We start from the raw sequence: 13,106 nt of genomic DNA, 5'->3' as shown, positions 1-13,106 counted from the left end.
GAAGGAAACTGGAATCATGCTTGCTGGAAGTTCACCCCAATAAACATCGAATTGTTTGCACCTTTGGACTTCGGGTATTGTTGCTCTCTGTTCATGCGAGAAGGACCAGGGAAGTAAGTGGGTGAAGGAATAAGCCCCCTAACAGTTTGTGTGATGTGGATACCCATTTATTCATTTCTCTAGCCACCAAAGAGATGATCATGACTCAGTCCCTACCAACTTGAATGGGAACTGGTAACCTAGAGATCAAAGACTGGGTGTTCCATTTCTAGTTCCTAGAGCTACCTAGTCCTTCTGGGCACAAAGTGTCCTGTGACCGTGCAGGACCTCAGGAACAGAGTGGAGTCCTCAGCACTATGAAACTAGACTGTGTAGCTTAGCATTAGAAGCCAATTTCAAAAAGTTTGTTGAGAATTCCATCAGCTATTTGACAACTCCAAGAGGGTGTCGTGACCAAAAGGCCACCTGAAGCTCAGGAGTCACAGGCAAGGGAATCGGTGCAGCAGTGGCTCCAGCAGCGTTATTCCACATGCCCCACTGAACAAGCAGCAAGACTTAGAATTCCACCCAGAACGTGTACGCCAAGAGATCATTCACAGATGGATGCTCCAGAGCCATTAACACCACGGCAGGGTTAGTTCCTACCTACACAATCCTTAAAAAGGTGAAGCAAAGACTAATCTACATTCTGATGGGACTGAACCATGAGAGGTAAAAAGTTGCTCCTCCTCATCCATACTCCCACCTAGCTTAACAGAGGCATACAAGGGACTTGATCAGGTCACACCATTCTAGGTCAGTTCCTTCTGGAGCTCAAACACAAACTGTTCAGATCAGGAAGGTCAGCTGTGAGCCAAAGCCAGTGAGGTTATTTGAAAGGGTTTAACTCCTCTTCAGTCAGATTTTTTGAAGAGCTCACAGCCGGCGGCAAAAGCAATCATTCCAAGGACAGACAAGCACATGCATTTAGACCTGCAGCAAAAACACCCTACCTAGATCTTGTCCATCTTTCATCCAGACGGTCAATCTCCTCCACTTCTCTAGCATTCCCACTCTGCACTTGCTTCCCTGTACTTTGTCCAGAAGGCTACCAACGTAATTTTCCTCACCCACCACTCTCTCCAGGTGGAATGTTTTGGAATCATTCCATTAGACTGCCCTTGACCCAACCATTTCAAGCTCCTCATCCTGACCTCTAAGGATATGCCTACACTGCAGCTGGGAGGTACAACTCGCACATGCACACCTCCAACTAGCATGCTAAAATAGTAGTGGGGACATTGTGGCACAGGCAGTGGCTCAGGCTAGCCACCTGAGCTCAGACCCATGGGGTGGATGGGCTTGAATTTGGGTGACTAGTCCAAATGGCTGCCCATGCTGCACTGACCACACTGCTATTTTTGACATGCTGACATAGCATGAGTCTATCTGGGCTGGGAATCACACCTCCCAGCTGCAGTGTAGGCATGCCCAATGTCTGCACAGCACTGCTCTGGCCTACACCTCTCCAAAACCAACATCCACTGCTAAGGTTTCCACTGCCCTGGCAACAAAACCTGCTTCAGCACTCCCTTCGGATCCTTCTCCCACATGGTCAGAGCAGCCTCCACATCCTGCTGCACCAAGCCACGAGCCCCAGAAGCACTGACACCTTTCTCAAGAGGTTATGATCCTTGAAATACTGAACACTATTCAGAAACCACTGTTCTGCATCTCCCCCACTGAGATACCTGGTAGCTAGTGCTCAGGTTGGTTCTGCAGGTTTTCATCTTAGACTGTACGGTCAACTCCTTCGGGGGCAAGACTGTCACTATATTCTGTACTGTGCCCCCCCACACTGGTGGAACTCATATCCATGTGCTATGGGAGGCTGCTATCTGCCAGCCAGCATTGTACTATGAGCACAGATCGTGATTGTGTTTAGCATTTAACCACCACCACACTACTGACCTTCATCAGCCAAGACCACCTTAATATGTTAACAGAGCTGGACACACAAGGATTTTACTAAATTCTTTTAGTCCCTTAAGAGGACTCCCCCAGCCCTTGAGGTTAAACATTACACAGTTCACTTTTCCCTGGTTACCCGCAGCATGAGCAGAGCAGTTACATAGAATGTAACAACTAACAAGCATTACTGACCAGTTTTGGTTTTTTAATAAAAAGCTGAAAAAAACTGATTTTAAAGATCCTTTCAGAGTGGCCTTCTAGAGAGAAGATGAATGTATTCTGTCTGAAACCCTGCGTAATAGCAGACCTCAGAACACAACCAGATTCAGACTCAGCTGGTTGAAAGCTATGCAAGTACACCACGAATCTAACTAGTCATTTTATAATGGAAATCCATAAGTAACAGACAGAAAAGCCCCAAATCCAGTAGTTTTCTACCTAGATTCCCCCCAATAAAGTCATTTGACTGCAGAGAAGACCCCCAAAAAGTGAAAGATTTTCTGCTGCCAGTGTAAGAAAGCACCCAATATTCTCTGTCATGATTACTATCTTTTGCCTTTTAAATTTGATATGCGATCATTGATGGAGAGACATTCAACTACATTCAAAGTTTGAGCCCCATATCCTTGGACGAAAATTGGTTTAGGAATTAAGACCCTGGTGAGATGATCATAAAGTGCCTTTTTCTAGCAGGAAGCAAATGACTCTAGATTTATCATACCATAAATATCAAAGGATTTCTTACCTTGCTTTGTAGGGGAAAGGGGGAGGCAAAAAAATCCACAGGCCAGATGAAGCAACCCAGATTTCAGCACTAAAGTAGCAGCACTTAGTAGCAAATGACTGTCCTTCCCAAAAGGCCCTCCAACCCCCTTACACAGAGGGATGCAAAAAGCCTGCTGCAGAGGGGGAAGAAATTCCAGGCACACAGCAAAGACAGTCACCTGACTTGATGACTCATCAGTCTCTCCCCAACAGCACTGAGAATGCTGCAATAGCAAATCAAGCTGCTCCAGGCCCATCTGAGCTCTTGTTCCTAAATACAGCTTCACTGTATTAGCTGTCAGGAGGTAAAAGGAACATCACGGTTCGTAGCAAGTTCTTCCTGCAAAGGTCTCTAGGGGAAAAGCTAGTAAATTCAGCTTTGGAAATTAACATCCTTAAACAAAATCCTTAAAAGAAGCAGAATTTTACTACACTTTCTACTAGCTGCTTAAGTCAGTCTATACAATCAGTTAATTCACTTTCAGATTTCATACATCAGTTTCAGTACCAAGTTCTATCTAGTTATTTCTTGGTGGTTTTACATAGCTACGCTTGCACATCAAGCAGCACAGTAACTAGCCGAACGTGAGACGCAAATTCGAGCGCAGTTTTAAAGAATGACTTTTTCTTACTGCTCAGTCAACAGCAGCCTGTGAATGGAACACTGCTGCGACAGTGAAGAAACAGGGGAAAGAATCTGCAATACTACTTATGGCTTAAAATAGGGAATGAACTCATGGTAAGGTAAGGAATAAGTCCATACGGCGATTTAATGCTGTTAGAATTAAAAACCTTCTCTAGCTTAGCGAGCAGAAGAAGGGTATTAGCTATGAAGACCAATGTTCTTGGAGTAACAACTGCTAGAATTTGCTGTGGAAAATAGTTACATGACAACAGCGAGCTCTGCACTATATAAAAGACAGGGGAAGATGTGAGCCCTGCCTCAAAGAGCCAGTAGGTCTTTGAAGAAGTCTCCTCCACCTTAAAATAGTTGCCTCAAAAACAAAATAGGCATACAGTTACTATCCCTTCTCATTAGGACAATAGCATAGATGCTGCCACTCCATCGTGCGCATCGCATAGGACATGTATTTTTTAAAAAGGACATCTTAATTGTAATGTAGTGTAACTAAGTGTTAAGGATCTAGAAGACAGACACTTTTAGGTCCTGCAACTGACAATATTAAGAAGTGGGCCCCTTCTCCCACATCGTTTGCATTTCATCAGAGAAGTGTTTTCCTTTTCTTCTCATTCACTGACAGTTAGGGTTGCCAACCCCCAGGATTGTCCTGGAGATTAATCTTGAATTAAAGATTATGTCATGTGATCAGACCTCCAGGAATACACCCAACCAAAATTGGCAACCCTACTGACCGTGTATTGTGTTCGGGCTCTCAACACTGGAGGCGGGGGAATGTTTTTAAATTTCACAGAAACTTGCTTTCATAAGTACTATTCCTATGTAGGGCACAGAAATGTTGACGAGCCCTGTATTGAAGTCCTCTCAGTAGATGATGTGGCTTTAAGGGAAGTTGTCACATGAGTATGGTTTATGGTAGTGTAATGTTTGAAAGCAGAAGCCCAGTCTCAATGCAACACTTCCCCCCCCCAAAATGCAGAATTTTGCACTGAAAGACAGTCACTAGACTGTGAGCAAGTTTCAGCTCAGCTGCCCAGTGCATTGTAAGTTTTTCACATGCACAATGAGACTTTAGTCAATTGCCAATTACTTCATTTCAAAGCCAGACCAATTTCATGTTGCAGAGGCTTTGAGAACCAGTCACTAGAAGCAGCACTGGAGGGTAAAAACAGAATTATTTTTAATCTGAAGGAGGCAAAGATTTTTCCCTTCCTGCTTGTTTTTTCTTCAAAAATATCAAGAATGTGAAGTCTTGTTATTCTTTCATCTGAGAACTTCTTGGCTGACTTAGAAGAGTTGCCTGGGAGCAGTCTCAGCCCTTAATTAAAAGGTGCAATGGTGTTGAATCAGAAAGATCATTCCTCCCAACCGTTTGTCAGTAATTTGCATTTAATAATTGTATAAAAACTGTTTTTAAAAATAGCTTCCTCTGTTAGATTTCACTTCCTTACTACTTGAGATTTCATAACTCTAAGGAGGTCTGCAGACATCCATAGAGTTTCAGGGTGGCAAAGACAATGCAAAGTACAAATAGTCATGGCAAAAAAAAAAAAAAATTCTGCACTAGGACCACTGTTACAGATATTAATTATCTTGAAATGGGGCAAACAGTGAAGCTACGTGTGACAAAACTATTTCAATTAGTCAAAACCAGAGAAAAATTAACTTCAGAGAGATTTAAACAAGGTAGGTCAATAGGCAACACAATAGCAGGTGAAATTAAGTGTTTACAAATGTAAAGTTTCAGAGTAACAGCCGTGTTAGTCTGTATTCGCAAAAAGAAATGGAGTACTTGTGGCACCTTAGAGACTAACCAATTTATTTGAGTATGAGCTTTCGTGAGCTACAGCTCACTTCATCAGATGCATACTGTGGAAACAGCAGCAGACTTTATATATACACAGAGAATATGAAACAATACCTCCTCCCACCCCACTGTCCTGCTGGTAATAGCTTATCTAAAGTAATCGTCAGGTTAGGCCATTTCCAGCACAAATCCAGGTTTTCTCACCCTCCACCCCCCCACACAAATTCACTCTCCTGCTGCACATTGTGTAAAGAGTTGTCACTTTGGATGGGCTATCACCAGCAGGAGAGTGAATTTGTGTGGGGGGGTGGAGGGTGAGAAAACCTGGATTTGTGCTGGAAATGGCCTAACCTGACGATTACTTTAGATAAGCTATTACCAGCAGGACAGTGGGGTGGGAGGAGGTATTGTTTCATATTCTCTGTGTATATATAAAGTCTGCTGCAGTTTCCACAGTATGCATCTGATGAAGTGAGCTGTAGCTCACGAAAGCTCATGCTCAAATAAATTGGTTAGTCTCTAAGGTGCCACAAGTACTCCATTTCTTTTTACAAATGTAAAGTAATCCACATTGAAGGGAATTATCTGAACTACTCAGACTTCTTACATGGTTATTAACTAACTCTATTAACTCAGGAAAGACCAGGGCATTATTGTACAGAGTTCAGTGTGCAGCAGCAGTCAAAAGAGTAAATATACTGGATTTCATAACAGTAGAGAACACAGAAATTATGATGCCACCATATAAACCAACAGTATACCCTCACCTGGAATACTGTACCAGTTCCGGTCACCACAGCTCAAAGGGCACAACAAAATTACAGGGGTTTCAGGAACGGGCAACAAGAGTAATTAGCAGCCTGCAAAAATTTTCATGAAAAGAAATTTAAAAGATTGGGGCTACATACCTTAAAGAGAAGATAAGAAAAGATGTGATACAATAAACGGTATAGGTAAGGTAAATTGGGAACTTCTAACAACTATGTCTCATAATACAAAAGCAAAGGGACATTCAAAGAAACTGAAAGTGGCAAATTCAAATTGTGGAATTCATTGCCACAAGATATTACTAGGCTGAGAGTTTAAATGTCTAATTCTTACTTGAGTTCTAAACATACAAACTTACGGCTTTTAAAAAAAGTTTTTGCAAGGTCATTGTGATAGAAGACAACAATATCCTAGACAAACCTAAGTTTCATACCATTGGGGTTTATTGAACATAAAAACAGCCATACTGGGTCAGACCAAAGGTCGATCTAACCCAGTATCCTGTCTGTCAGTGGTCAATGCCAGGTGCTTTAGAGGGAATGAACAGAACAGGCAATCAAGTGATCCATCCCCTGTTGCCCATTCCCACCTTCTGGCAAACAGAGGCTAGGGCTGCTATATTTTGTATTCAAAATACAAGTGTTTGAGTACTATTGTGGGATTCTATAGAACTTCTTTAGGAGGAAACTGGGATTAATGCATCCTCTAGGAGATATTAGGAACTTCAAAGGACCTTTGGGAGATAATACACTGGACCCTTGCTAGAACGTGCGTCTATATAATGCGAATTCGGACATAACGTGGTCGCAGCCATGGATCCCAAATTTAAGTACTGTACAGTATACTCAAAAAAAAACTGTTGACGCAATAAATCGACCACTGAGTGCTCTGTCGACTCTAGTACTCCACCAGAACGAGGAGCGCAAGCACAGTCAATGGGAGAGCGTCAGCTATTCATGTAGTTGAAGTTGCGCATCTTTGATCGACCTCGTGTGGTAGTGTAGACAAGCCCTAAGACGATTGCTGTAGGCCCAGAACACCATACAAATGTAATAAAAATTTACAGGTACAGTATTTATCTTTAGAAAAGTCAAAAATGGCAGGCAAAAGGCAGGCTTACTTGGTGCAGGACAAATTGGATGCTATTGAACAACTTAGAAATGGTGAAACCCAGGCAAAGATTAGCCGTGATATTGGCATTAACAAGTCCACCTTTTGAGGATGGCTAAAGAATGCTGACAAGCTCGGAACTTGCATTCATAACCTGGATGAAGAACATGGCCTTCAAAGAAAACGAGCCCATTTAGCGAATGATGCCGATCTTGATTCTGCAGCGTACACATGGTTTGTGCAAGAACAGCAGAAAGGCATTCCGATCTCTGGTCTGCTTATAGCCATGCAAGGGGTAAAATTCGACCTGGAACTTAATGGCGAATTCAGCAATTTTAAGGTGAGTTCAGGTTGGCTAAGGTGATTTCAGAAATGACACGGAATCTCTAAGATTGCAGTTTCGGGAGAAAAACGCTCTGCTGATGCAGACGCCAAGCAACCATACCCTGCAAAGCTGAGGGAAATTTTACAGGCAGAGAGTTACTCGGAGGAACAGGTTTACAATGCAGACAAAACAGGAATTATAAAATGTTATCCGATAAAACCCTGCCTGTCAGAACAGATGAATGTAAGAAAGAAGAATATAAACAGGCAAAAAGTCACCTTACTTTATTGTTTTGTGTGAATGCAAAAGGCAAGCATAAATTAAAACCATTATGCATTGGAAAGTCTCGCATGCCTTGGTGCTTTCATCACGTAAATGTGAATTGCCTGCCATTTTCATACAAGAACTCCAAAGATTCCTGGATGACGAGAGATTTCTGAACAATGGCTCTTCACCGAATTTGTCCCTTCTGTGCAAAAGCCTTTGAGGGCAAACTGCTTAGAAGAAAAGACCGTTCTTTTGCTAGACAACTGTCCAGTGCATCCTCTGGCCTAAAGACTCAGAACCCATGATGGTAAAATATGGGTTGAATACTTACCTAAAAACCCAACTTTCAAAAATCCAGCTGCTTGATCAAGGTGTTATCGCCATTTTCAAGCGGCACTATTAATGAAACTTGGTACGACAAATGATAGAAAGCGAGTTGTCTGTCATTGATTTTCTGAAGAAGTTGATTATAAAAAAGACTTTTTACATTGTCAGCAATTCCTGGAATTTATTATGCGCTGAAATAATAAACTGCTGTTGGATGGCGGGACGGAGAGAGTCATTTGGCCACCCGCTCCTGGAAGAAAATGAAGAAAGCAGATCACAGTCTGACAAGGAATTCGACTTCGAGGAATTTACAGAAGAGGAAGTTGGAAGAACAGACATGGAGTGGATATAGGAGCTGTGCCAGCAACTGTCCGGGCTCAGGGTAACTGTTCTGCCACAAAATATCGAGTCCTGGATAAGAGGCGACAATGAAGCAGAAGAATTTTATCCCGTTGCTGAAAGTCTAACGGATGACCAAATTCTTCAGGCAGTATGACCAAACAACATTCCAGAAGCTGAAGAATTGGCCTTCGTCATGGAAGAGGAGGAAGATGAAGTGGACATCGTTCCAATGTCAACTGCGACCGTAGCATCTCAAAACAGTCTCTAAGCCAGCAAGACGTTGAGCCTATAAAAATTATGCAGCTACGTAGTCTTTTGCAGTTTGCTAAGCTGAAGCGGCACAGCAGCAAGAAGCAAAAGCAACTCACTGACTAAGAAAAACTAGACTATTTTATTGTAATGTCTATAAATCTCTAATAAAGCAACACTTTTCCTCGTTTATTGTTTCCTTCAAGTCGGAGTTTATTTTCTAGGGTTTTCTATACTTTATGGATGTGACAATTACTGTATACAGTAATTTCATTTTAACACGGTCCCCACTATAACGCAGTACTAGGCATGGATCCCAAATCCCACGTTCTAGCGAGGGTCTGGTGTACATGTGAAGTGGATTTCCTAAGAAATATTAAGGCGGAGGAGAATGCAAATGCCCCACCTGGAATCCACCTTTTTGAAGTTGCACTTTGAGCAGAGACCCATTGTCTAGCTGATTACCTATTCAGGGTCTCTTCAAAGAGCCAAACTGGATACATGAGTGACACAAAGGATAAACCCGAGTGCGAGCCAAAAGACTATTCCTGCCATAGTCCACGTTGCAGGTGGGGCGATCACTGCTAAGCTTTTCTGGTATGTGTGTGAGGGTTCTTTAATTGTTTTAAAATGTTTTCTTTGCATTCCTTTAAACTTAAGAATAAAACATGCTTGCTTAGAAAGAACTGCGTGGCAATTTATACTGTGGCAACTACACTGTGTACTTTCTCTAAAGAGAGGTCAAAAGAAGCCTGTGTAGGCAGCCTGTCTTTTGCTGGGGATTTCACAGTATCATCAAGGGACCATGCGATGTGGAAATCTCAGGGAGAAGAGAGATGATTGACTCCACCCAAGAGAGGCAACAGCTGGGGAGCCAGAAACCTAGAGTGGGTGCCCTTGCTGGACCACTGAGGGGGAACCCAGGTGCAGTTGCCCTGAAGAAATCAAAGTAGTATTAGACATTTAAACAAATACAAAGTTACAATTTAAAAAAAGTTTAAGGATATAAGCCCTTACACCTTAGGACATTTTTAACAACCGGGAGTTAGGACGCCCAAGGGCAGGATATACCCTTTTTGCCTCTATTACAGCACGGCTCTTCTGAGGCAGTTGGTATGAGCCACTGTTAGACATGATATTGGACTAAAAGTCCACTGCTCTGATTCAGCAGGTCAGTTCCTTATTTTCTACTTTCTAAAAGAAAAAAAAAAAGAAAAAAGTTTCAGGCCTTGTGTTTTCACTATGAAGAAACAAAAATAATGCAGATAAGGCCAATTTTCTTTCCTTGGTAGATCACCTTTAAGTCCAGTGCACACAGTGCTGAATCACCTCTAGGAAAAGAGGACCAAGAAGTTCTGGATCCACTATTTCCCTGGAATACAATATTAGGAGTTGACGGCTGTACCACAAAGGAAGAGGACTGTTCTGTTTTCCTCTATTCTACCCCTCTGAAGTAGACACACTTCTCAAAACACACAGTGAGTAAGGGTGAAACACACAGGCATGATATTCCAGCTCAGTCCACTGTCTGGTTTTCTTGATGCTGTTTCCCTCCAATGGGTCATGTGGACTTGACTGCTTAGGAAAAAAAAAGTCAGCAATATTTTCAAGTCGAAAGAAAATTTTGGAGTCATGTTGAAGGGAAAAAAAAATCTATTTTTGTTCTTCCCCTCCAACAGAAGCTCACACCTAACATGGTCAATACAATCCCTTTGCTACTTTAAAGATGGATCTTTACCTTCCACCCAAAGAGGCAGACTTTCTTCATAGACTTCTGGCCTTAGTCTTACTTCCTGTCTAACAGAGCTCATAGGATTTTCCTTATATTGTTTCCTGCTTCAAGTCCAGTAGCTGTACTTGAACTACAGCATATCTGTTTGAAAAAACATTTTTGATTTAAAGATGTCCAATGATGGAGAATCCACAACAATCCTTGGTAAATTGTTCCAATGGTTAATTACCCTCACTGTTAAAATCTGACACCTTATTTTCACTCTGAATTTGTCTAGCTTCAACTTCTCCCCATTGCATTTTGTTATTTTTTGTCAACTAAAGAGCCCCCTATTATCAAAAATCTGTTCCCCTTGTAGGTACATATACACTGATCAAATCATCCCCTGAATCTTCTCTTTGATAAGATAAGGTAAGATAAATAGATTGAGTTTCTTACGTCTTCTCGCTATACAGCATGGTTTCCAATCTTTTGGACATTCTTGTAGCCCTTCTCTGAACCCTCTAAAATTTATCAACATCTTTCTTGAATTGTGGACACTAGACCTGGACACTATTCCAGCAGTGGTTGCACCAGTGCCAAGCAGAAGTAATATAACCTTCCTATTCTATATTTTCCCATTTAGACATCCAAGCATCAAATTAGGCCTTTGACCAGTGTCGTACTGGTCGCTAACATTCAGCTGATTATCCACCATTATTCCTGAAGTCCGTTTCCCCCGCACATAATCCCTGCTTCCCAAGATAGTCCCCGATCCTGTAAGAATGGCCTACAGTCTTTGTTCCCAGATTTACGACCTTACATCTGGCCATATTGAAACATAGTGTTTGTCTTCCCCCAGCTTACCAAGAGATACCAGTGACCTGTTCTCTTGATTATTTACCACTCCCCCAATCTTTTGTCATCCGTAAATTTTAATCACTATTCATTTTTATCTCTAATTAAAAAAAACAAAGTTTTCTTAGCCCTATGCTATATCTGATCCCTGTGGGACATCCACCTGATTCTCCATTTACAATTACATGTTGAGACCCATCAGTTAATCAGTTTTTAACCCATTTAATGTGTGCCATGTTGATTTTGTTTTGCTATAGTTTGTTAATCAAGATGTCATGCAGTACCAAGTCAAATGCCTTACATAAGTCTATCACATCAACACTACCACCTTTATTAATTAAACTTGTATTCTCAAAAATATCAAGATCTATTTTTGATAAATCCATGCAGATTGGCATTAATTATCCTCCTTTATTAGTTGAGTCCTCTATCAGCTATTCCATTATTTCATCTGAGATCCATCTCAGGCTGACAGGCCTATCTGTGCCTATGCAAGCAAAAGGAGCAGAAGAACACTTAATGAAAATTAATAAGAGCCTTAGATGTGGTGTCAGAGTTCTAAAAGAAGTCAGGGCTTGGTCTACACATGGAGCTCTTCAGGAACCAGTCCACATGTGGAGACACTTATTCCAGAATAAGACAGTCTAAAGCTGCAGGGGCTAAGAAAATTAGAGAACCACTCTTATGATCTCATACCACCAGATTATGCCAAGACAAGTGTAGTGGGGACACTGGATAGGGAGCCATACAGTGACTCTCCCTATGAGACTGAGTCACCTTATCAGATGATCTACAGTGGCTTCAAACAACAACGTTCAACGCCAACAGAAACATCCACATCCCCTTCCCTTAGTTAAGAACAGTGTCTGGATGAGGTAAGTACAAGAGATTGGAAAGGGGAGACTATAAAGAGATACTTCAGATCAACTATCAAAGTAGTTGGAAGCATACAGCCAGTGTAGCTCTAGATTAAAGAGATTTAAGAGCCATTTCACGTTCTCTTACTCTCCCATTGCTGAAATGAAAGTTCTCTGGGGCCTTCGAAGTTGCGGCGCTAATTCCTTCACGGGGGACCCACTCAATAGCAGGATCAGCCCGCACAGTAGCATTTACAGGCGTTACTTGTGCAACACCAGACACCGCAATGGAGCCGCTGCTAAACGCTGCCACCTTCCAGCCTCAGGTTAGCCGCCCCCCCCCCCCCCAGCCCCCTTGTTCAGCATTTCAGGGGGGCGGTTTCGTTGCTTTTGTTTGCCAGGCTTGGCCCCCGGACCGCAGCAACAGGGGCGCGTCTTCATTCGGCCAGTAACCGGAAGGGTGCCCAGGCCGCCGGGTCACGCGTCAGCCCCGCAGCCCGGCTTCCCCCACCCCGTGCTGGGTCACCCCCGTAAGCACGGACCGGCCTCAGCTCCCGCGGCGCCAGCCGCCCCCAGGCCGGCAACGCGCGCGACCCCCCCCCCCCACCCCCAGGCCACGGTCCCGGCAGCGCCTCCCCCCCGCCGCGAGTCGCAGCAGGGGCCGCCAGAGCGACGCGCCCCGGACGCCGCAACCAGAGCAACGCAACGGGCCTGGGTACGTCACCACGGCCCTGCACCCCCCGCCCGAGCAGCATGGCCCGGCGGCGTCACGGGCGCGCGCGGGGGTGAGGTTGGAGAGCCCCCGCGCGCTCGGCCGGCCTCGCCCACCCCCGGCTCGGCGCTTCCCACATCTGCCAGGTGACGACGTCTCGCGGCCGGGCGGGGGGAGAGTCTCACCTGGGGCGGGCGTAGCCGAACCACTTCTTTTTCCCTTCACTTCAATGGCAGGCAGCGGCGATCAGCTGCTCATTCGCTCATAGGGCGCATGCGCCGAGTCACGAGCGTAGTCCCTGACCCGCCGGAAGTGAGGGAATCGGGAGACCTTCTAGTTTAATGCTGGGGGTGTTTCTTTTAAATGACAGGTGGCCAATGCGGAGGCAGGCGATTGGCCTTCCAGGGCCACGTGACAG

General features: G+C 43.8%; 1 protein-coding gene across 6 annotated transcripts in view; it reads right to left on the bottom strand.

Moving 5' to 3' along the window:
• The window catches only part of ATP6V1A (ATPase H+ transporting V1 subunit A), a 37,867-nt gene extending 24,848 nt beyond the window's left edge, over window positions 1-13,019 (bottom strand). For 2 of the 6 annotated variants that reach the window (XM_077823098.1, XM_077823148.1), the window contains exon 1: window positions 12,874-13,019. The gene's annotated coding sequence lies outside the window, so the exon portion shown is untranslated. Of the gene's footprint in view, window positions 1-2,894; window positions 3,068-5,929; window positions 6,023-12,873 lie in introns of all 6 variants that reach the window. The other 4 variants (XM_077823108.1, XM_077823127.1, XM_077823138.1 and 1 more) reach the window with 4 other exon arrangements.
• Window positions 13,020-13,106: the final 87 nt, after the last annotated feature.

Source organism: Eretmochelys imbricata, chromosome 1, assembly GCF_965152235.1.
Source record: "Eretmochelys imbricata isolate rEreImb1 chromosome 1, rEreImb1.hap1, whole genome shotgun sequence".
NCBI classification, from domain to species: Eukaryota; Metazoa; Chordata; order Testudines; family Cheloniidae; genus Eretmochelys; species Eretmochelys imbricata.
Note: the sequence above shows the minus strand (reverse complement) of the source record. Positions and strands in the feature narration are given on the sequence as shown.